The sequence below is a fragment of the Ambystoma mexicanum genome, chromosome 5p (assembly GCF_040938575.1).
Source record: "Ambystoma mexicanum isolate Mex_15411 chromosome 5p, UKY_AmexF1_1, whole genome shotgun sequence".
Taxonomy (NCBI): domain Eukaryota; kingdom Metazoa; phylum Chordata; class Amphibia; order Caudata; family Ambystomatidae; genus Ambystoma; species Ambystoma mexicanum.
In genome coordinates this window covers 485501249-485526608 of record NC_090930.1, presented here as the reverse complement: position 1 = coordinate 485526608, position 25360 = coordinate 485501249, and the positions used below count along the sequence as shown (strand labels likewise).

The 25360-nt window shown below is 51.1% G+C and overlaps 1 protein-coding gene across 2 annotated transcripts in view; it reads left to right on the top strand.

The window, feature by feature from the left end:
* Nucleotides 1-25360, top strand: part of LOC138481032 (fibronectin type-III domain-containing protein 3a-like) — a 2755868-nt gene that overhangs the window by 707101 nt on the left and 2023407 nt on the right. The window lies entirely within an intron of this gene.

Below are 25360 nucleotides of genomic sequence, written 5' to 3'. Positions count from 1 at the left end.
AATAATGGGTGGTTTTGGGAAGTGGGGCGCCACTAGACCACAGGTGAATTTCCAATGAAAAGGGGTGGCCCTCTCTCCCCCCTACCCCAAGTGGATGGGGGCACCTTATGCAGCCCTCAATAGGGCAGATATCCGCTCCTAGGAAGGGGAAGCTGATCCCAGGGAGGGCTGCATGAGATGCCCACCCATCCATTTGTGGTGTGGGTGAGGGGGCCACCACAACATATGGGACAGGCCCCCCCAATGGATGGGGCAGTAGGTTTTGGGCACCCTGGGGGCAGATTGGCACACTGATGTGCCCATCTGCACCAAAGGAAGTTGGGTAAACAAAAGAAAAATAGAAAATGGTAGGCTGCTTTTTAGGGGGGGCTGAGGGGCCCCCTAAACCACCAGGGAATTTTGTAATGGAAAGGGGGTGGCAAATGTTTTTACTGGGGGGTGAGGGTCAGTAGACCACCAGGGATTGCTTGAAAGTGGGGCTGTGATCGGAGAGTAGTAGTGGTGATTTGTTCGGGGTGACCATAAGTAACACATGTTGTTTTATTGTTTTGTTTACAGCTTTTTCTGCACGAGCAGCTGCAACTTTATGCGAGTACTGTTTTTTTTATTATTCTACGGTTAGGACCGATTGTCAGTGGGGAGGGCGAGACTGGGGCTGGATTGTTGGTGGTGTGGGCGGGCGTCTGGGGAGATATTTTGGTGGGCTGGGACACAATTGCTGGGGCAGGCCACAAATTGCCCCCAATGCCAGCAGAACATTGGTGTTTCCATGGGAGCGGATGTTTCCCATATGGTTTGACGATCCCCATGCCGCGGCTGCACCTCTGGCTTTGCTACGTTACAGATGCCACCTCTGGGGAGGAATGGGGATTCTGCTGGGGCTGCCTGGGACTGCCGCTGCACTTGGGGACGGTCAACCCACATGGGAGATGGGTGCCCAAGGCCAGGTACGTGATCCCCAACCATCCTGGTATTCTGGCAGACGGGGAATGTCCTGGGCCTTCCAGGAACCACAGCTGGACTTGGGGACGTTCAACCTACACTGGGAGTCAGCCGCCCAAGGCCAGGGACATACCCTCGACAAATCCTAGAGCTCTGGCTCGGCTGCGTTACAGAATATGCCTCGGGGAAGGGATGGGGACCCTGCCGTGACTCCCTGGGACAGCCGCTGCACTTGGGGATGGTCGCCTCATATGGGACACAGCCCGCCAAGGTCAGGAACATTACCCCCGACTATCCTGGAGCTCTGGCTGGCCTGCATTACAGCTTCTCCCTCCGGGAAAGGTCAGTGACCCTGCCGGAGCTCCCTGAAACCGTTGCTGGGCTTGCCAGAACTCAGGACGGTTGGAGGTGATGTCCCCGGCCTTGGACATCTGTTTACTATGTGGGTGTACCATCCCCAAGCACAACAGCAGCTCCAGGGAGCCACGGCGGGGTCCCCTTCTCTCCCCCAATGGAAATTCTGTACCGCAGCCCAGCCCGCCCTCCAGGATGGTCAGGGCTGATGTCCCTGGCCTCCGGCGGCTGTCTCCCATGTGGTTTCACCGTCCCCAAGCCCAGCAACGGTTTCAGGGAGCTCCGGCAGAAGCTGCAACGCAAGCCAGCCAGAGCTCCAGGAAAGTCGGAGAGTAATGTCCCAGGCTTTGGACACCCGTCTCCCATGTGGGTCTTTGCCGGGGGTTCGGGGCAATACATTCTGGGCTGATTTGCGCAAGTCAGACCTCTGTGGATCCCCACGTGTGACCTCTTTTCGGAAATGCATGGGGTTTCCTGTTTTCCTTGGTGGCTTCGACACCCTAGGCCCAAATCTGCAAAATTCCTAAAAATCTGCTGTGCCGAAAGACTTGGGGTTACTTGTGTTTTAGCCTTTTCCCTTTGCGTCCGCGTAGGTGCACCCACACATGTGAGGTACCGGTTTCGACGGGAAACCTGTGTGAACACGGGAAGGTACATTTGTTGTGTTTGTGTGGTTTTCATAACGTTTTGACCCATTTGCTGCTACCCTTTGTCACACAACCCTTTAATTTCTCAGATGTGACCTACACTCAGTGCCTGATTTAGGCACTATACACCTTTGTAACCTGCACAAGTCACCTACCATTCAAAAGATCTGCCTGTGCTCTTTCAAAAAATGTATGCTTGCCCTTCCTCACCACATTTGTTTTCCTTATTTAGACATGCTAAGTATGTCTGTTTAGGCCATAAGCATAACATTCATGGGTACCATGGCTCTATTTTTGGTTTGTGGTACATTAAAAAAAATGTGTGATTTCCTAACTGGAAGAGTCGGGGGAGTGTAGCGGAGCATTGTTTTTCTCAAAATTCACAGAAGGCATTGCTTTATCGGGCCAACCATGTCCACCACATACATACTTATGTATTTATTTATTTATTTATTTTCTTCTGTCATTTTCCCGATTTTTCCTTGAACTGGAATTTTCCCCTGCATAGTTGTTGCCTGACATGCGCAAATCACCCCTTCCTAAACTTGGAATTTTGTCTACTTTTCAGAAATGTATGCCTTTCTGTCCTCCCATTCAGCTTTCCTACCCTTTTCTTCCTATTCTTCCACACATGTCCTATTGGGAAAAAAAGGCCAAAATCGCCTACCGCTCACAAAACGGTTGCTAACCATATCAAAATAAGTGTATTTTCGTTTCCACTCAACCTGTTCTTGAAAGCCGGGAAAATGGGGAATTCACACAGCAAACCATTTATTAGCTCTTACAAGGAAAAAAACACAGGATTCTTTGTACATCATTTTATTGACATTTTCTGCAAAAAAACAAAATGTTCTCCCTTTTTGGTTATTTTCTCTTCCCCCCACCCCCCTCTACAGCAAACTAGGATTCCTGGGAGGCGTTAAGATCACCTATATGTCCTGAGAAAGAATCATGAACGGAAATTGATTGGGCTGCCGTCATGTCAACCTTGTGGCAGAAACTTGTTCCTTAGTCAGTCTGTATGGGTAGGGACAAAAGAAATATCCCTTTGTGCCTAAAATCTTGGATTACTCTGGGTAACCAACACTTTTTTACCAACTCAAGCTGCCAGGCTAACTTGAGAGGCTAATTGCATATGTTTACAAGAAGCATGGGTGATTACGGCTCCTATATTTGATGGCTATAAGATCTTTTCCCAACATGCCAAGTGAAGCCCTGGGGGGGAGGCTTTCAGGTGGCTTGTTGGTTGCTGTGGAAAACATACTTGGTCTGATTGGGTTAATTATCAAAGGATTACCCTTTGGGGCACTGGGGGTGGATATCCCTTCCCGGGATGGTTCTGTGAAAATCTTGATTGTGAAGATCTATTGGTACAAGGGGTTATCAGTAGTGGATGTGTTTGTGGAGGTGTGTCATGTAATCAATGACTGGGTAGCGAAGCATCAAAATGGGAGAATTCTAGTGGTGGGAGACCTAAATGCAGACTGTGGGTTTAAGTCATCGGCCTGGGAACTCTGTGATATGGACTTGGTTAAGCGTGGCACTTCTTTGAAACAGCAGATTGGGAAAATCTGGTATGTGGGTATAGGGATAATGGGCCTACAGCCCCTGGTGGGGAAGAAGAATAAAGATCTTGATGTGTCATCTTGGCACACCTGTCCAATTCCTCCCTTTTGGATTATATCTACCTCAATTATCTGATGAATAGATGTCTAACTTTTACTGTGCCAAAGAATGCCTCGAGTGATCACTTAACATGGTTATAATTACCAGAATTTCGATCCCAGCCTCAGGTAGGTTCTAATATGGCAGGGAATGCAGTTAGATATTAATATCTTGAATCAGAATATGTGGGCTATCCTGAAAACAACCACCCTTTACTGGAAAATTAATTACTTTAACACCCAAGAGATCCAGAGACTTATTGGGACCTTGGTCTCGGATATCTGCCCGAGGACGATAAGGAGTAGGACTAGCACCTTAAGGCATACTCATTGCTATAATAAGGAGCTAGCCTCAGTAAAACTAACTATGAGGAAGGAATTGAGAGGAATTCAAAGTGCAAAGCTAGATGGCCCTACTCGACTTATGTGTATTAGGAAAATTAGACCGAAATTTAAAAACAATTGTAAATCTGTCAAAAATTCCCTACTACAGAAGGATGCTGAAACTATGCTTGTGATTTTAATCAATGCTCAATTTAGTGCTTTTTGGACATTGGTTAATGGTAAAGACCCTAATTATATAGTCTCCCAGTTACTCTGTTTCAGAGGTAGAATGGGTGAAGTTTTTTTAAAGTAGGTTTGGGGCTCCAATGAAAGAACAATGCGAGTTGGAGAGAGAAGTACTGGTACTGTGGACTATAATAAATGGGAACCTCCTTTTCGAGATTGGTACTATACATTTTTTGATAACGAAATGTAAAGGTTCATGAGCCTCTGGCCCTAATGGCCTTACAAATAACACCTTCAAGGCTGATCAGAATCTCTGGGCAAATCTCCTGTACCTGGAATTTAAAGACAACTTCCGTACAGGATTGACTCCACTGTCCTGGCGTACGGCTCATGTGATCCCCATTTTTAAATGTGGAAGAAGGACAGATCTGAAAAATTATTGTCCGATCTCTTTAATAGATGCAGATTGGAAAATCTTTTCTGCACTGTTACTTTCGCATTTGGAAGAGTGGGAAAAACGGAGTCATCCGATTAGTAATTTACAGACTGGATTCCGCAAGGGCCAGTCGGCAAATAGCAATGAGCTGGTACTTAAATGTAAGCAGGAAGATGCGTGGCGGAGGCCAAAGGGGTGTACATTTATGGCCTCGATTGACTTGTTGGCCGCATTTGACTGCGTTGATCGCAGTAAACTGTGGAATAAATTGGCAATATGGGGAATGCCATTGGTCCTCCTGAAACCTATCTAGGGGGTTTATGAGAACTTGAGTCAGAAAGGCGATGTTTCACAGCAAATTCTGTCTTATCCGGGGGTCACACAGGGGTGTGTTCTAGCTCTTTAACCAATATATGTCGGATGTTGCAGTCAGCTTGGTGAATGAAGGGTTGATAGTGCCAAAAGTAGGCCAGTCTAAAATGATATGGCTTGCATACGCAGACAATTTCTTGATTTTTGATCTAACAAGGGTCGGTCTGCAGCGGTTGTTAGATATGTTTTCAAAGTATGCTTATCATAAACCCTAGGAAAACCAAAATCCTGGCATTCACGAAAGCGAGACAAAGGATTACAGGATCCTCCTGGGATATCAAAAGGAACTACTGTGGAGACATTGGTGAGCGTCAGGGATTTGGGATTCCATTTTGGTTCAATTAAAGGAACAAAAGCTGGCACTGAGGTACTGATACAAAAGGTTAAGCTCTTAGAGTCCCAGATTGTGAAGATTGATCGTAAATTTGGAAGGTTCTTGTCATAGCCAGCAATAATGTCATTTTGGAGGGGCGATTGCCCCTAAATTAATTCATGGCCTTGAATTGACGTCTGGTAGGACAGCTAAATCCTTGGTGTGCCAAATGCCGTGCCCTTACCAGCAATTAGGTATGAATTGGGGGCCACTTCACTATGGGCCAAGGTGCAATGACGCTTATTGACACTATATGCTAAGATTATGGCCCCTATCCCTAACTCCCTGTATCGGCTGATGGAAGATAGTGTGAGCTTATCTGTAGATTTGATAGATCTCGAGGATAGATGTGAATCTATCCTGTTAAATATTGGCTCGAATTTGGAAATCCTGGTTTTTAACCCTATGTTAACCAAGAGGTCTTTGCTGGATTATGATTGGATCTGGAGTACAGATGCTTTTCACTCCTATGTATCCATGAGCTATTTGGCTCATGAGCACAAATGTCGAGGCTCCATCTCCTTCAATTCCCTAATCAGTACTATCGTGGGCTGTTGTTAAGGCTAAGATGGAGCCTTCTTCCAACTAGGGATATTCTCTTTAGAAGGAAACGCATTTTGCCTGAGGAAATTGCTTGTAGGTTCTGCCAATTAAAACCTGAATCGATCAAACATCTTGTCCTGGAGTGCGAATCACTTAGGGATTTAAGGAATGTATTTTTTTTGGCACTGAGCCATTATCAATTGGGCTGTAGTGCTGATACTTTTTGTAAATGCTATCTTTGCATTCAGAATGTGCATGAGGGTCTTGCCCTATAAGGATTCATCAAGGGCATTAATATTGTGGAATTGGAGGAGGAGAGCCCTTATGAGTGCTATGTTGTCCTGGGAACAGGAGTAGGAGGACTCGATCTCGATGCTTTTGAGTAGTCTTTAGCCCTTGGGTATTTACCTTAAATTGGTAACCCTTTTCAACCTGTGTATCACGATCTTAAATACTTGTGGGTGCGTGAAGTAGCTAATATGTAATAATGGATTAATAATCTCGCTGACTATCATATCAATTGTAAATTCTTATGGTTGGTTCTATTTTTCTATTCTATCACGAAATTTAAATAGTATGAAATAGCCGGATGTAATGTGTGATGCGATCTTGTTATTATCATTTTTGCTTTTTTTATATATACATGTCTTGTATTTAGTTCCTTTTATTTGCTATGATGTATTTAATGTGTTTTCCTTTTTTCATTTGTTATGTTGGTTTGTCTTTTTTTGCTACTACCTTTATGAATTTGTAAAGGTTTCATTTAAACCAAATGCAAACAAAAAAAAAAGATAAATGCCTTGGGTAACGGTTCTCGCAGCAGTGTTTTTCAGCATTCCTATACTGCTTCTGACTGTTTGGATTGCGGGCTACAGTGATCAATTAGCAGAATGGTTCTAGGTCGAGCAAATGTCAGGGCTGGGGAACCCCACCCACCTATCCGTGGTCCAGCAGCATTCAAACCTCTGAGTGACTGTTTCACCCATACATACATACATACATACACACACTATCTACTTACCAGGCGTATGGCTACATATAGCCATTTCCGATTCCGGCCTGGAAGGGTGATGGCCAATAAAGTAGGTGAGCCAAAAAGAGAAGAATTTTAGGTTAGTCATTTTGGCTACTATAGTGATAAAGTGACTACTGCGTGGTAAGAAAGAGGTGTACAGAGGTGCTCCTAAAGAGTGTCGAAATAAGATACCACTACAGTCGACCTGTCCGATCTACTCTGAATATGGGAAGGGAAAAATGTCCATAAAGTATAAAGAAAGAGAAATCAAGATTACCCTGGCAATAAGTCGTCCGTTGGCAGTGACATTTCATGGACACCTTAAGGACTCACCAAACATACTGAGTTAAGCAAGTGCATGAGGTTACAAATACAATTGGAAATCAATCGGGTTCACAAACCATCTAAGTTTTTTTGTTGTTGTGTGGTGTGTGCTATGTGTTGTGTTATGATGTGTTATATTAGGTTATAAGACCTTTTTGCTGCATTAAATCCCCAACCATAGTGATCTTTTGAGTGCCTGGCTTGTCTGGGGGTTGGTATATTGTGGATCTATGTGATCACAGCGCAGCCCAAAATACAGCAAACGGAAATTCCAAATGCGAAAATGCAGGCACGTAGTGATCACATAGATTGCACATCTATGTTTTAATGCCACAATCCATGCCTTACGACTGCGGAGGGACACCCCCGCTACCCGAACCACTTATCGTTGCAAGGGGACCAGGGTGAGGTGGGACACCCTTGCTCACCTTGTACTGTATAGTGGCGATTCGTCATGTTTGTTTACTGCCATATGCACAGTAAACGTACATTCATTTTTTCGCCCGTTATTTTGGTCCGATACCCATATTGTGCTGTGCTCGAGTATCCTGACCTTACTCCTTTTACTTTGCATACTAAGGAAGAGCTAAAAGGATGGAGAAACGCATAAGGACTGGGTAATGCAGAAGAGGGAAAGGGTTTTTAGTGATTGCTTGGGTGTGTGTGGATCTGTTAAATTGGACCACCATTGAATTGTCCCTGGAATCAAAATGACTGCTTATCTGAAGCAGTTTAGAGGGGCAATAAGTAATTAATTACGTGTAGTGTTTGGATGTGTGATGGGCTTGAGATGTGCACCAACTGCCGATTAAACTTTTGGTGGCTTTTTGTCCAGGATTACCTTTTTGGATTTTTCCATGGGTCAAAATCCAGAAATTCATTAATTTGGGTCGGTCAATCCAGGAAACCAGAAATGGCTTGGTTTAGACTGTAGTTGAAAAAGGTGAAGAACAGAAGAGTGGGGCGAGGCTGTAACAGGTCTTTGGAAACATTCTAGGATATGTTGCAAGCCGAGGATGTACAAAGAGGGGAGGAATCATTTCATATACTTATATATTGTTTGAGGGAATGCTGTCACTACACATGTCCAGGTCATGTGCAGGGGGATGTACTGTCATGACTATTGCCATAATGCTATGCCTTGCTTGTTGCTTGTATCATTCTTTGTGCCAAGTGAAGCCACCTCACATGGTTGAGGAGCAGGGAGGTTGTGATGCTGGAAGCGCCTTATGGAGGGACAGGGCCTCCTAGTCCTTGTCCTACCACTTCTCTGTGTGTGTTTTCTCCGTTTTCCTCATGTACAGCTCTTCATGTTTTTCTTTTGGTGAACACCCATGGGATAACCTTTTGTCACCCATGGGTTGGGGTACACCCCTGTACCCCATGTGTGTTTTGGGGACCCTGTCTGTTTTTTTTTAATTATTACAGGGTATAGGCTGGTGACAGCTATATGCTGACTTGGCAGTGGCTCTGAGTGTCCTCCATTTTGGGATACAAGGCACTGCCATAGACATCCATAGATTCCTGCAGGAAGGCAAGCTGGACCCTGTGGCCTCTCAGTTTCTATTGCCTTTTGCCTTGTTTCCCAAAGTCCTGGGAAGCCATGACTGTCCCTTTCTCCTGACTGGCTGTTGGGTGAAAATAACCTATATGGCACTGGAGCTGCCTCCTGTCAGACTGACTGGAACCTTCCCAGTGGCTGTGTTGCCCGTACACCCTAGGGGTGGAACCTGTATGAATGGAGTCTGAAGTGAGCTCACATTCTGTGTTGTGGGTGTCTGGATTCTGTGTGTGTGACATAATGAATGAGCCCTCCCTGACAGAAACTGACATGAATGCAGTGTAGTGTGCTGAAAGGCTGGGTGCATACCCAAATCTACATTCTTTGTTATGGGTGCCTGGTTGTAGTGAATGGCCTGAATGCCTCGTGAGCTTTATTAGATTCCTGCCTGTATGAGTGCCTTTCTGTGCGATTGGCTGACTGAGCCTGGCTGTGCAGGAGTGAACGGGGAACAGATGAGTATATCTGGGGACCTCTCACTCACCGAGTTGTTCAGAAGCTGAAGCTGAAGGTGAAGTCGAAGCTGAAACAAGAAGCTGTTCCTTGAAGCCCAGCTGGAGGAGAAGGCGTCTGCTGTTGCATTTTCTTCATGTAATCCAAAAGCTGCAGTGTTCTTCCAAGGACTGATCCAGACGGGACCTGCGAAGGAGACCACTCCCGGAGCTACAAGGAACCATCGTGCAAACTGCTACTCTACATCAGAAGTACAAAAAAAGATAGCAGGCACCACTCTATCGAAAGAACATGGCATGATAACCTGTCGTTTGTACCCACTGCCATTGCTTTTAACTCCCTGTACTTTTCACAAAGGAGGAATATCCATTTGCATATCAGTCTTTGTCCTGCCCACAAGGGCAGTCCAGCACCAAGATGACAGGCAAACCGTTTTTGAACAAGAGTACCAACAACAACCCCGTACACGTGTTTAAGCCTCGTTGGGCCTCATCAGTGAGGTGGAGCTGTGCCTCTCTGAGCACAGTGAGCAAGGGGTCCATGTCTGGGTTCCCCTAGGTAACTTAGGGTGACCAACCCCAAGTTCCTTGCAGAAAAAAGTGGCAGGCTCCCCTCTCTCGAAAGAACATGGCATGATAACCAGTTCTGTGGTTTTTACCCACTGTGAGGCTGCAGCTATCGCTTTTAGCTCACTGTACTTTTCACAACGGAGGAATATCCAGCAAATGGATATTTCCCCATCTGTGAAAGGTACAGTGATCTAAAGTGTGGCTGCGCACTCTCGAGTGGGTACCTTCCCGAAGAACAGGTCAATGGGCTGTTTGTTCTCGCTGAGGTGCGCCCATGACTACATTTTGATTATTTCAAGGGCCTTTGGTCTAGTCACCCTAAGTTTCCTAGGGTCATCCAGACGTGGATCGCTTGTTCACTGTGCTCAGAGAGGCACAGCTCCACCTCACTGATGAGGCCCAACAAGGCTGAAACCCGTGTCTGGGGTTGCTGTTGGTACTCTTTTTCAGAAGGGAATTGCCATAGCATTTCGGTGCTGGACTGCCCATGTGGGCAGAACAAAGACTGATATGCAAATGGATATTTCCCATCTGTGAAAGGTACAGTGAGTTAAAGTATGGCTGCAGACTCTTGAGTGGGTTCCTTCTCCAAGAACAGGTCAATGGGTCATGTTCGTTCTCACAGAGGGCCGCTCATGACTACATTTTGACGCCCAGGCCCCGGAGGTGTGTTTTGTGACCGCTGGAAGCCGTTGCTGTCTACTGCCCAGAAGAGTGGGTACCCTGGCATAGTGCTGCTGGACAGCCGGAGCTGTCAAAGTTCCAAACTGCCGAAGAACATTTCAAGGGACATCCTTGCCATAATCACTGACCACTTTTTCCTGCCGGACTCACTGAGTGCAGAAGAAGGTCCGCCATTGGGCTTCCCGCCACCAGAAGCTAACACAGACGTCCCAAGGGTCCAGACATGTTGAAGGTCAGAGGTCCGTTGTAGTAGTCGAGTCCAGGTCTTCAGAAGCTGTCCAGGAGTCTGTTCTACGGCTGTAGCACTGAAGAACCGAAACTCGGAAAAAAGCGATATTCTGAAACCCAACACCAAAAGTGACCTATGGACCAGCAGGAGTCATCGAAGGGCCCCAGTGGTCTTATTCTCATCTGCCAAGCCTTTAAGGAGCCATACCAAGTTTCATTTTTACAGGATCTCTACAGGCAGAGAAATTGTCGGCCAAAGGAGAGCACCGGGAAGAGCAAAACTGCTGCTCTTGGGGGGTGTGGCCTGGAGCGCCAGCGATGAGGCAGCTCCTCTGACGGCCTCCGCTCGGATCCGCGGTTCAGCTGTAAGTTTGCCTGTGTCCAGCTGAGTTTGTTGGTCGTGATGGGGAGCTTTCAGCTGCAGTGGCCCCGGGTTATGGATAGCAGCGTTTTGGGGGCATAACGCCTTCGCTGACAGCGAAAACGCGACAGGGAGCTTGAGGGTCCGCTCCCGTACGACGGCCCAAAATGGCGGCCGCATCTCCGCGACCCGCTCCAGGCTGGCGGCTAGCTATCATCATCTGCCCCTGAGCCGCGCCTGGCGGCGAGGGGCCCATGCATGAGGCTTGTCCCGCCCGACATCCTGCACCAGAGCGTCCCTCCCCCCGTGCCTGATCCTCAACGCTGCGAGGCCTGCTGCCGGTGCCCCCTCCTGGAAGTGTGTTCCTCCGCCGGCACTCATGGACCCTGGAGCTTCGGGTCCACAACTCCATCCTGCTGGACCCTAACTTCTTGCCTCTGGGCCTGCTGGGGCCGCCTACCCAGCCTTCTTATGGAGGCTCCTGGGGCCGCGCGGGGGCCTGGCGCTCTATCGCCCCTCCACGGTGGCCTGGGGCTGCGGCGACTTCCCGCTGGTTGCGGTAGCTGTGGCCCTGCTGGCCCTGGACTGACTCTGGAGCTGGAGGCCCGCTCACGGCCCGTCTGTAACGGCAGCTTCGCGGGGATCCCTGCTCTCTCTGCGGACCCTCCCCCCCTCGATTCCTGGGGCACCCCTGCCCATTTTCTGCTTGCTGCTCCCAGGGGAGGTGCTCTGCCTCCCCTGGCTACCACCGGAGGCCCCCCTGTGGTCCCGGCTCGGGTGTGAGCCACGCACGTCACCCGGCTGAGATTGGCGGCCCCTCAGCTCTACCTCAGCACCCTCTCTGATTCCTGGGGTGCCCCTGCCCATCTTTGGTCTGCTGCTCTCGCGGGTAGGGCCCCGCCTCCCCCAGCTACCATCGGGGGCCTTCCTGTTGCAGCGTGGCCCCAGCTCGGAGGACGACCACGCACACCACTCGGGTGAGGTGGGCTGCCCCTCAGCCCTGCCCCAGCACCCCCCCCGATTCCTGAGGTGCCCCTACCATATCTCACCCTGGAGGCCCCGCAGCTGCATGCCAGGAGGGCCCTCGAGCTCCACCTACTCTGACCCCATACCTGTGTGTCCCCCCCCCTGCGACTTCCTGGGGTGCCCCTGCCCACGTCTTCTTGCCACCGGCCGGGGGTGCCGGCATCCGCCGCCATCTTCCCAGGCGACTTCCCAGCTTGCTGGACTGCCCAACTTCGATGAACTGTTCTGCTTTGTGAGAAGCTGGATTCTTACCCTGTCCGCTTCACCGCCTGGGACTCCCAGGCTCTACCCACCCCGCACATCTATTTGGCCGCCCTCTTCTGCCCCTCTCAAAACGGGAACACGGGAGTCACCCTCGGGCGACGTCCCCTCCCCTCGGAGCTATGGCCAAAGCACTGAAGCCTCCTAAATCAGCCGACATCTCTGCTATGCTGCAGGCCTCGGGGAGGCGTGGGAAAGCAGACCCCCTCAAGCTTACCCCCACGACAGTGACGGAACGCTCGCAACTAAGGAGGATCTTCAAGCTTTCATGAGCGATATCAAATCGGAATTTAGAGCCTGCATGTCGGAACTCGCCGCCAAACTGGAGCACACCGAGCAAAGAGTCGCCGGCATCGAACAGACGGTTGGAGAGGTTGAAGACCTGACCACGGATCACTCCACCTCAGTAACGGAAATTCAACGCGCCGTCCAGTCGCTGGTGGCAAAAACCGAAATCCTCAAACATAAACAGGAGGACTTGGAGAACCGCTCCCGCCGTAACAACTTACGCCTTCGCGGGGTGCCCACCTCAATCTCCGATCGGGAGCTCCCGGAATACGTTAGCACCTTTTTCCAGTCCCTCCTGCCAGACTTGGATGAGACTCAACTTCTGCTGGATCGGACCCACAGGCTGCGCCCTCACCGAGGGGTTGATACAGAACCCCCCCGGATGTGATTACTAGGGTCCACTTCTACACCACTAAGGAGGCCATAGCAGGGATTGGCCGTTCTAAGGACGAGCTCTCATTCCAGGGAATCCCGATACAGATCTTCCAAGACCTCTCCCCGCTGACTCTTCAAAAGCGCAGGATGCTCCGGCCTTTGTCACTCTTTTTTTCGGGATCAGCAGATCCGTTATCGATGGCTCTTTCCTACGGCTCTACAGTTTTCGTACAACCCCTGCCCCAAACCTCTCCCATTGACTGTCAGCATGCTTCTCCTTACCTTCCTGCAGATAAAGCACCCCTCTAGGCCTAACGGATGGCACACCAAGCTTCATGGGGCACTTTAAGGTATCCAGTCTCCACCTTTTATCTGTCCTGCTCCTCATTTCACCACGAAGAACCACTGGCAGTATGTCAACATCATTTTGAAACTGAAGTTATGGAACAGCTGCAAAACCAGGGGGATGGCGGCAGGGGGATTTCATTCCATTTCATACTGTCCATTGGCTGTGTGCGCAGTGTCGGAAGAGTTTGAGGCACTCAGCGCACCATTAGCCACCTCCACGATCCGGCGTCAATTCTCCGTCAGGACTCCCCTGGGACCTCAGACCTCTCTGCTCCGGGCCGATCAAGCCCGGCCCTAGACGCAATCTCCCCAAAGCCGAAGCGGACCCCATGGTCCAGAGTGCAGAGAAATCGCAAACCTAAATTAAATGCCTTAATGCCTGCACTGGAGCCATGACTCTGGAACGACCTGAAGCTTTTACATTTTGCCGCGGATCCGACGCGGTCCATAACCCCCTCCAAGGTGGATGTCATCACTTTACCCTTGGAGAGACTTTCAGACATGTTGGTGCTGTCGAATGACAGCCCTGGCGCCATAGTTCTAAATTGACCCCCCCTGGCCGCACTTTGCTCCTCCCTTTGGAGGTCGTTTTTGAATGTGCTTTTCTCCCCTCGACCACAGGAGACTCCAACTCAATCATGCTCTCACGTCCATGGCTGACCTAACTCCCCCACGACCCACTTCGCCTCAGCAAGAGGATCGCCCGGATCAACCCCCTCAGCTGAAACTCAAGTTCACCACCTTAAACGTTAGGGGCCTGAATTCCCCCCCGAAGAGGAAATCGATCCTACAGAGGCTACAAGACGATGGGTCTTCGATCGCTTTTTTGCAAGAGACGCACCTGATTCCGGCAGACTTTCCCAGCCTGCGAAGCAGACTCTTTCCGCTACAATTCCTCGCCTCTAACGGCACTAAGAAGGGTGGCACCGCTATTTTATTAGCGAAAGACCTGAGGCCTCAGATCCTTGACTCATTACGGTGCCAGGAGGGTTGCTTCATTGCAGTCAAATGCTCCATCCATGGTCAGCTCTACACCCTCATCTCGGTGTACGCCCCGAATGAGTATCAGGAGAGCTTCTAACAGGACCTGGAGGACTCTCTCCTCCCATTCATCGAGGGGCATGTTGTCATGGGAGGAGACTTTAATGGGGCTCCGGACCCTCTCAAGGACAGTTCTCACCCCCCCCCCGTCTTCTAGAGATTTGAAGTTGGCCACCGGCCTGCTCCACCTGTTTCGCACATTGAACATTGTGGACTCTTGGAGGGTACTGTCCCCGGACGAACGGGACTTTACCTTCTACTCATATGTGCATCGTACCTTTTCCAGAATTGACCTGATCTTGACCTCCCCACAGATCCTGTATTTCACTGATGTGATAATTGGCCCCCGGATCCTTTCGGACCATGCCCCAGTTACTCTGACCCTGCGGTCTCATCACCCGGACCTCCCTCCACGCCACCGGTGGTGCCTCTATGACCCTATCTTGGGAGACATGGCAGTGAGAGACTCAATCACAAACTCCATTAAGAACTTTTTCGTTGAAAACCGGGACGAGGACACTTCCCCGGCCAACACCTGGGACGTCATGAAGGCGGTCCTCAGAGGCGAGCTGATTGCCCAGGGTGCCGCATTCCACAAAAGAAAGCGGGCGTCGCGCGCCGCCTTGGAAGCTGCAATCCGCGAGGCTGAGGCTACACATAAAAGGAAGGGCTGGGCCCCCAAATCTTACAGGATCTTGCAAATGGCCAGGAAACGGCTATAAGCCCACTACGCTGAGGCTACGGCGAGCCTGCTAATCAAATCTAAGCAATGGTACTACGCCCACAACAATAAGGCCAACAAGCTCCTGGTTAACAAACTGGCAAAGGCGAAGAGCAGGAATACTATTCTAGGCCTCCGTGATCCGCAGGGGGTGATCCACTACGCTGACCATGAGAAAGTACGCTTGGCAACCGTCCACCACCTGGAAATAATGACGCCGGCCCAGAGGGATCCGATCAAGCAGCACTCATACATTCGAGAGGCGGCCCTACCACACCTGACCCCTGCGGCCAGGGAAGACCTGGAAGCCCCGATTACAACCCAGGAGGTGGAGGCGGCCATTAAGAGCTTAAAATCTAGAGCCCCGGGCCCGGATGGATTTTCCACTCGCTTCTACAAAATCTTCCGGCCCCAATTAGTGGACCCCTGGCCCGCCTCTTCAACTCATTCGCGGCCACTGGAACGGTCACCCCAACGATGTAAGAATCTATTAGTCCTTATCTCCAAGCCTGGGAAAGACCCTCATGATATTAGCTCGTATAGACCCGTTGCATTGCTGAATCTGGATGCCAACATATATTCTAAAGTCTTGGCCAATCGTCTGGCACCTATCCTCCCTAATATCATAGACCCAGATCAAACAGGCTTCATAAACCACAGGTCGACGAAAGACAACATCCGCAAGGCCCTGGACCTCATTGAAATCACCACTCGGGATTCCCAACAGCTAGCTTTATTGGCGCTGGACGCAACCAAAGCCTTCGACAAGGTGGACTGGTCTTATCTGCGCCTCACTCTGGGGGCCTTTGGCTTCGGTCCGACCTTTCAGAAGATGATCCTTGCGAACTACCAGTCCCCCAGGATGAGGCTGAGAGTCAACGGCCGCTTGTCGGACCCAATCTCCCTCACGTGCGGAACAAGGCAGGGATGTCCTCTATCCCCTCTCCTCTTCGCTTTGGCCATGGAGCCGCTGGCTCAACGAGTCAGGGAAATCCCCCGAATCAGTGGCCTGAGCACCGGTTCTGCGCAACATAAAGTGGCCCTCTATGCGGATGACGTTCTGCTCACCATTACAAACATTGAGAGATCCATGAGCGAGGCCTTACCCGAAATCCACAACTTTGGGATGGTCTCGGAATTCGCGATTAACTTTCAAAAGTCGGCGGTGCTGGGAATGGGCATGACGCCAGCTGAACAGGAGGCCCTGGAGGAGAGCGGTCCGTTCCAGTGGAGCATCAAATCAATCCCCTATTTGGGGTTCAGATTCCTGCACGCCCAACGGAAGTTTACCGGGCTAACTTCCCATCACTCTTTGAGGAACTAGAAAAGGATCTGACCCGCTGGCAACCCCAAGAGATCTCCCTCCTAGGCCGGATCACGGCGTGCAAAATTAACTTACTTCCTCGCTTCTTCTATGCCTGTGCCGCCCTCCCAATCACCATTCCGCTCCCCCCTTTGCAGCGGCTCCAAAGGAAGATGGTGGACTTTATCTGGAAGTGGATGAAAGCGCGCATCCCGCGGAGAACAATGATGGCCAGCAGGGGGGCGTGGCTAACCGCCATGTGAAGAGGACGTGCTCTGGGTGCGCTCCGTCCGATGCGACCAACATAAGCTGTTTTTCCTACTTAAATGTGAACCCCTGAAGCCTGCACTCCTTCTCATCGAACGCTGCTACCATCCTGCACCCGCTGGCTGTTTTTCCAAGCCCGGAGGCACCCTATGAAGAAAGAGCTGCCGCACGGAAAATCGCCGCCCACCAAAGCCAAAATGGCGGCTCCCTCGCGCTGAGATACGCGGCAGCCCTTACACCAGAGCCGCGCCCGGACCGCGGCGCCGCGCTAGCTGAGCTGATCGGATACGGTGCCCACGATCCTGCCTGACCTGGATGCCCGGCCGAGAGAGGAAGCCCTTCAGCCGCGTGCATTGCCTCCAGTGCCGCTGACGGAGTCCCGAGCGGCCTACCCGCCCTGCTCCTCCTCATCAACCCGTGCAGGGCCCGGAGCCCCGATACTGCACCTGACCAACGGAGGGCACACGCGACTTGACACGCGAGCGGAGATCGAAGGGCGGCGCGGCCTGGGTGCTGCACGCAGCCTGCCGAGAGCGGAGCCCCTGGAGTGGTGGCCGGAGAGAAGAACGGAAGGCCCGGGCGTCGTTGAGCCCACGAGGTGAGCCGGGGGTAGACCTGCATTCCCCCACCCCCTTTGCCCACCATACCCTCTGGAACCCAGAGGCGTAACACCCCGAACGGCTCCATCCGCCCCGGGCCCACGCTGGCGTAGACAAGATCCGCCAGGCCCTCCGCCATGTCCACCAAAGGAGCCAGGTCCAAACAGCGCCAAACCACCATAGATACCTTCACTGCTGGAGGCCCCATCGCTTCCGAAACCTCTAGCGGCACAACCTTGGACGCACAACCCGACCTCCCGGGAACGGCCACTGAACCTTGAGGCCATTAAATTGTTCCAGACCACCATGGAGCAAAAAATTGACGCGGTGGCCATAGATCTGGGCCTCCTACGCCAGGACGTCCGCTCCTTAGCCGACAGGACTGATACACTCGAGGCTCAAGTGCGCGAAAATACAGAAACCAAAGTGGAGCTCCTCAGAGATGTTGACGAACTGCGGCAAAGAGTGAAGAACTTGGAGGAAAGGGCCGAAGAGGCAGAAGGGAGGGCACGCCGAAATAACATCCGCCTCCTGGGCCTGCCGGAGGGCATTGAGGGATCCGACCCCACGAACTTCGTGGAGAACCTTATGCTACAGGAGATTGGCGCCGAGAAACTGTCCCAAGGCTTTACGATCGAGAGGGCCCATCGATCCCTCACCAAAAGACCCCCTCCTGGCACCCCACCCAGACCAGTAATAGCGAAGGTTCTTAATTACAGAGACCGGGAGACCATCCTGGCCTACTCGCGGTCGGGCGGCCAGATCCTCAGAGACTCGGCCAAAATATCCATCTACCCCGACTACACCTTCCAGGTCCAACTGAAGAGGGCTCAATTCATACACACCAAAGCTAGATTGAAAGCCGCCGGACTGCGCTACATGCTCCTCTATCCCTCTAGATTGAAAGTAATACGCAACAATAAAGCCCACCTATTCGACACTCCGTCTGAGGCCCGCGACTGGATGGATAGGGAACAGATCCCCGACATAGAGGCGAAGGGGCGACGACCGCGCTGAGCCACACCACGCTGGCGGCGCTGGGCCCGAGGACCCCCATGGTCCCCTCCACGCAAGTGCCAGCTTGTCACAGCTGAACAGATCCTTAGCAGCGAGACACCAGAGTCGAACACTCTTCCACCCCCGGAATCTTTTCCTGTTTTTTTTTTTGGGTATACCCATACCCGCCCGTAGGGCACCAGGCGACCAATGCACGGTCTAATGGAGCAGAAACGGGATAGTCATGACGGGGGATACCTCGCTCGACTTGTTATTAGTTTGAGTTGTTTAAAGTTACGGGGGGGAGGGAATATGGGAGTTGGCACGAAGGTTAGGTGCCGGGGAAGGGAAACCACTAGACCACTGACGTCCAGAATACATAACCCGAGGACCACTCAGCCCCTAAGCCAGGAGACACCCAAGCCACTGAGTGGGGGAACAAGAGGCAGCTGCTTCACAGTTATGTACCCTTATCTAAGAGCGCTTAGACCACTGACATCCCCTACATGCTTCTTGCCGCTGACACGGCCCCTACCTGCACCCCCAAATAGACGCTATACCCCCTATTACCCATGGCTGCCACGATAAAAATCATCACGTGGAACGTCAGGGGCATGAATAGCTATGTGAAACAACGTCGCGTCCACGCATACTTGAAAAGGTGCAAAGCCGGGATTGCCATGCTTCAGGAAACTCATCTCTCTGCTGATAAACTTAAAGCATTGGCCAAAACTTGGCGAGGAACCTTGATAGGATCCTCCTACTCCTCCTATGCAAGGGGAGTCTTGATATGGGTTGACCCAACCACCCCCTTCAGACTAATAAGCACAAAGACTGATGATGAAGGTAGGATGGCACTAGCGTATGGCACCATCGAAGGCAGAGAGGTATGCCTAATTAGCACCTATGCACCCAACCACGACGCTACCGCTTTCTTCCACTCCCTATACCCAAGGCTCAGCCCCTACAGGGACGGCGTCATGATTTGGGGAGGTGACCACAATTGCACCCTAGACCCTCTAAAAGATAGATCTGATGATAAACATACCCGCCCATCCCCCCCGGCCAAGATTCTGTCCAAACTGACTAACCAGCTGTTACTCCGAGACTTGTGGAGAGAACTGCACCCTGATCAGCGAGTTTTTTCCTTTTACTCCCCTCCCCATGCTGTCCACACGAGGCTGGACTACTTGTTTGTAAGCCAAGAACAGCAAGCTATGTTTAGTGACGCCCTCTACCTGCCCAGGGTCCTGTCTGACCATTCCCCGCTGCTGGCCACCTGGGAGGTGTTCCCGCCTAGACCCCCGATCCCCACTTGGAGGCTTAGAGCCGAAGCCCTCCATGACGCGACCCTTCGGGAACACGTAAGCGACTACACCGAGGAGTACTGGGAACGAAATTTGAATAGCGTCAGATACATGGGCACTGCATGGGAGGCATACAAGGTAGTCATAAGAGGGGAGATGATTGCGTCCATAGGAGGGGCCCGTAGATCCATCACATCCTCCCTGGAACGCTCGGAAGCGGAGCTGGGTGAATTGGAAAACAGGGCTGATTTAACCCCTGAACTCCTACAAAAAATAACCGACCTGAAGCAAACCTGTTTAACACACTGGGAATCCCTGGGTAAATTGAGTTATACTAAACACATTGAAAGAACCCACGCCCTAGGAGACAAACCCGGGAAACTCCTGGCTTGGTTGTATAAAAGTGAGACCCCCCGAGCTCCCATTTGCCAAATTCTTAAGCCGGATGGCACCACGGCACATACCCAAATTGAAATCAACTCAGTTTTTTCAGATTTCTATCATAATCTTTACTCCGAGACCCCGCCCGAGGCTGATACCAGCATTGAAGACATCTTAGACATCATTGAGCTGCCTAAATTAGACTCACAGATGGCCGAAACACTAGACGAGCCCATCACCCCCGACGAAGTAAAAGCAATCATTAGATCCCTCCCCTCTGGAAAAGCCCCTGGCACTGATGGCCTCCCCAGTGAGTTTTACAAAACTTACGAGGAAACTCTGGCTCCTCTGCTGACCCAAGTGTATAACGAAGCTTATGAGCGCGGCACCCTCCCTGACACCATGAGGGAAGCCGTTATCATCCCCCTTCTCAAGCCTGGCAAGGAAGGTACGGACTGCGGCTCCTATAGGCCCCTCTCCATGTTAAACGTTGACGGTAAAATCCTCACCTCTCTCCTAGCGAACAGATTGCGTAGGGTAATACCACACTTAATCCACCAGGACCAAACGGGCTATGTGCCCGGGCGCTCCATAACCGAGAACCTGCGGAGATTACACCACGTTATATACAGCACGGAACTGAGGCCCCAGAAATACGCGGTCGCGTCATTAGACGCCACCAAAGCTTTCGATTCTGTGCGCTGGGAGTGGCTATATGCCACCATGATAAAAATGGGAATAGGACCCGTTTTCTTAAATTGGACTAAATTGATTTACACCAACCCATCTGCCAGGGTGCGGACCAACAAGACATACTCTGACTCGTGGTCTCTCCACAGGGGCACTCGCCAGGGATGTCCTCTCTCCCCGATGCTTTATATCATCGCCAGTGAACCCGTGGCCGCATACCTCAGACAGGAGTATGGCGATGGGGGCATTGAGATCGACGGGATAACTCATCTGGTCTCCATGTACGCTGACGATACCCTGCTATACTTACACAACCCCGAACACCTCTTGCCCTACATTCTCGAAACCCTAGAATGCTTCCAAACTCACACAGGAATCCGGATTAACAAAAGCAAGTCCTGCCTCTACCCGCTTGCTGCACTATACAGAGAAAACTTCAGATCCCTGCCCTCCTTAGATCTGCAATGGCAGTTGACCTCCTTTAAATACCTTGGAATCACTATACACCGTAACCCCCACACAGAACACATCCTCAGCACAGTCAGAGCTAAAGATGCCCTAGCAAATTCCATGGACTTTTGGGGGAAGCTTCCGCTTTCCGTGGCCGGGAGAGCAGGTCTCCTCAAAATGGTAGCACTTCCACGCCTATTACACAACTTCACCAACGTGCCCTTCAACATCCCCCCTTCCTTCTTTAGAGACATCAATAAACTATGCAGGCAGTTCCTCTGGCAGGGGGGCAGGCACAGGGTAGCACTGGAAACACTTCAAAGACCCTACGAAAGAGGGGGTCTGAAAGTCCCCAATTTCGAACTATACTACCTTGCAAGCCAGCTAAGACATGTGATGCGATGGATGGCCGATGAGATCACCACAGTTACCAGACTTCTCCAACCAGCTCTGACAGGCATCCTACTCAGGGACCTACTCTGGGTCAAGGAGGACGCCCTAAGGCAGTACCCTTATCTGGTACAGCTCGGAACTCGGCTCTGGAGAAGGGCTTGCAGAACGTTGGGGTCCCCTGATCCGTACTCCCCACAGATCCCCATAGCAGCACTCATGACCCATCGCCCGTGGGGACAACTGGAAACGCGAGCACAGTGGGAGCCCTGCGGGGTGGCCACCCTCGGAGACCTGGTTCAGGATCGGGTAATCCTAACATTCTCCGAACTGAGCGAGTCCTCGGAGCTACCTACAGGACAATTTCTGCTCCACAGAGCAGTGATCCAGGCCATGAAAGACAGATGGCCGGTGGCGACCATTCTTGCAGCGGAGGACGAGATTATTGAGACTATGTTGAACACCGCCGAGGGGGGCCACGAGACCTCACGGCTCTACGAAGCCTTAATGTTAGGCACGACCAGGAATGAGCTCAGGAGCAGAGGGAAGTGGGAGCACGAACTGGGCCGGGAATTTGACGACAAGGAATGGGAAGGAGTAACCCTTTATCACAAGAAAATCTCCAGAAACGCCCGTCTGCAACTTATCCAACTATACATTACCAACAGGGCTTACCTAACTCCGGAAACTATATCGTCTTTCAAGGGCGCAGCCATCCAGCTATGCCCTAAATGCAATGAGCCGAAGGCGGGAATGACTCACATGTTCTGGGGTTGCCCAGCGATACACTCCTTTTGGATACAGGTGCGGGGAAGGGTGGCAAAAGCAGACATTGAACTGGACGTACATAGCCCTGTGGCCTGCATCCTGGGCAGGTGCAGCCGTGATCGCAAAAACAAACCCCTAAATAGACTCAAAGACTTAATTTATATCACGGCTAAAAGACGCATAGCCATGTGTTGGAAGAGCCCCAGAGGCCCGATTGAAGCACAATGGTGGAACGACCTCACTAAGTGGTTGGCAGCCGAGACCGGAGCGTGGGAAACCGCTATCCACGAACAGAGGCTGGACTCCAGTGAGGAATTACATCGCTGGGTGTCGCTGACCGTGCCATTACTCCACCTTGGAGCGGTGGAAGACCCCTCAGTTGATCAGCCAGCCCTGACCTCTGAACTGGCTCGATATTGAACAGTGGGGTGATCGGAGTCTTGGGGGGTGGGGTGGGGGTGGGGGGTGGTATGGGGGTAGTTATGGACGTGTAATGTATATGCAGTACCTGATATGTTCGTGGTCTATCAATCTGTTGAAAATCAATAAAGAAAGTTTAATAAAAATGATGGCCAGCACGAGATTGGGAGGCCTGGGGGTGCCCGACCTCTGTAAATACCAGATGGCGGCACAGCTGGCCCACCTCCAAGCATAGGGGGCTTGCTACAGGTCGACCGAAATGGGTGGAGATCGAACAATCCTGCCTTTCTCTCCCCCTTCGCTTCCTCCCGTTCTTACCCACAGCCTTACGCCTCAGCTGGCCGGGCACTCTTACAGCTACAAAACAAACGATTAGGGCCTGGAAGTGGGCTCGCAGACACCGGGGCGTCCCAGGAGACTTGAGTGCGCTCGCCCCAATCTTCCTCAACCCAGCTTTCTCCCCCGGGGCCCATCCCCAAAACTTTAGAAACTGGGTCGCAGGGGGCCTTGCCACTTTAGGGCAACTCTTTGAAAGGGACTCCCCCCTAACCTTTGAATGCTGCAAGATGACTTTCTAAATAGCGGAAACGGATAGGTACTCCTACACTCAACTCGGGCATTGGTGCTCCCACCCACAGACCCGAGCGGCGGCCAAAGGCCCTTACCCCACTGGAACTGACGGTGAGCGACCTACCGGCCCGGGGGAAGATATCGGCCCTGTATAGACTGCTGCAGGAGGACCCCTTTCAGTCCAGGCCTTCCTATATGTCCCAATGGGAAACGGACCTCGGACACACCTTTGAGGACCATACATGGGTGGACATTTGGACAAGAACGCGGACGACTTCCCGCTGTATTACCAACCGGGAGTGTGCCCATAAACTACTCCTGCGCTGGTATTACCCCCCTCTACGCCTTCATCACTTCCAACCAGCACTAGACCCCCATTGTTGGCGACTTTGCGGCCTTCCCAGGATCCTACTTTCACATGTGGTGGACCTGCCCCCGGGTGCAGGAGTTTTGGTCTCTCTGCTTAGCTACCATAAAGGACGTCACCCAGGTGACCATTCTGCTCACGCCCGAACAGGTCCTTCTAGGGATTCCACTGTCAGGCTCATACCCGCGTTCGGGGAGAGGAGCTGCCCTGGTGTCCCAGTTCCTGTTAGCGGCTAAGATCACGGTGGCCCGCACCTGGAAGTCTGCGGACGGGCCCTTGATGGCCCTTTGTTGGGTCAAACGCTGGGATATTTTGATAGCCGAGAAAGTCACAGCAGCCAAGGCGGGACTGCTTCATTGATTTAGGGATATCTGGGCGCCAGTGCTAGACTGACCGGAACTATCCGGCCCTAACCCACAAACCGCGCCTGATCGCAAGGGCCCTTGACGCTATGGAGGACCCGCAATTGCCGCCAAGTCAGTCTGACTAATGCCTGAGAACTATGCTTGCCAGGGAACGCAAGGGGTGGGAGATGGGGACTCTGGGTTACATGACCTGAGATGCTACATGTAATGCTCTTGTATAATTCTCCTGTGTGTGGATTTATAAATAAACAAATTAAAAAAAAAAAAAAAAAACTGCTGCACTTCAGAAATACTTAATTTAAATTTTTCTTCTTGGAGTCACCATCACAGTGGTTCCTTCTTCCAAGGGGGGGGGGGGGGCATTCTCGGAGGGAATCGTCGAGTGAAACCAAGAAACTCTGCCACTTTGCCTGCCAATGCACCAAAGGTACTGTGACGAGGAAGAGCATTTTCTAGCCTCAGGAGTCGTCCCGAAGTCTCAAATTAGTCTTGAATCCTGTTCTCCTTTGGCCTCCCAGGTATTTTGGGGGTGGTAGAACCTTTTAAAGAAAGCAGAAGGTTATTGAACATTATTCAACTGGTCTGTAAAAGACAATGTCATTTACTCCCTAACTGTTACATTACAGGTTGGCAACATGGAGGTGGGGGGGAATCTTAACACTGAATTCTATGACTAGTTTAAAGAAAGCATTCCGCCACTGTTTACAACGAGCCTGCCTTTCTTCCCTATTCTACGCTGATACACCTCACTTAAGAATTCACACGCCTATTTAAAACGGTGTGCAGTTAGTGCATCTATTACTGAATTTAAGTATTGTGTGCTACCACATAGTGTATCTATTTTCCATTCTTTGAATAAGTATTTCCAAGGAGAAAGTGTTCATATTTAAATGTGTATATGTATATATTCCTGAATCTTATTTTATATAAAGATGTGTTATCACATAACCTAGTGTGTGGACATTCCTTTGTGGGGGCTTTGAGGATTTACTTTACTTAGGAACCAGCCTGCATCACCTTCTGAAAGCTTAAGCCTGGCTGCTTGTCCATTGCTGCCAGTTGAGAGCCTTGGCTGGGGTATTCTGCGCGTTTACCCTACTATATAGAGGGCAGAAGTACAGATACCCCACTCCAGTCTTTACAGAGGGAATCTTTCAGGATGCAAGCCAACAACGTAAACACCAGTGCACCCCAGTTTCTGCAACAAAGGGCTTCTCATCTCTACTATAAAACTGCCCATTCAGGGGTTAAGTGGGTAACCCTATTTAGGGTGGCTTTCAGTATTCCGGTTTGTTGGGGCTTCATTGAGACTGGGCTCCTCTTTGATGGTTGCTGGTATTCTCTGGAAATGAGCACTTTCCTCCACAAAAGTTGCACAGTTTAGAGGTGGG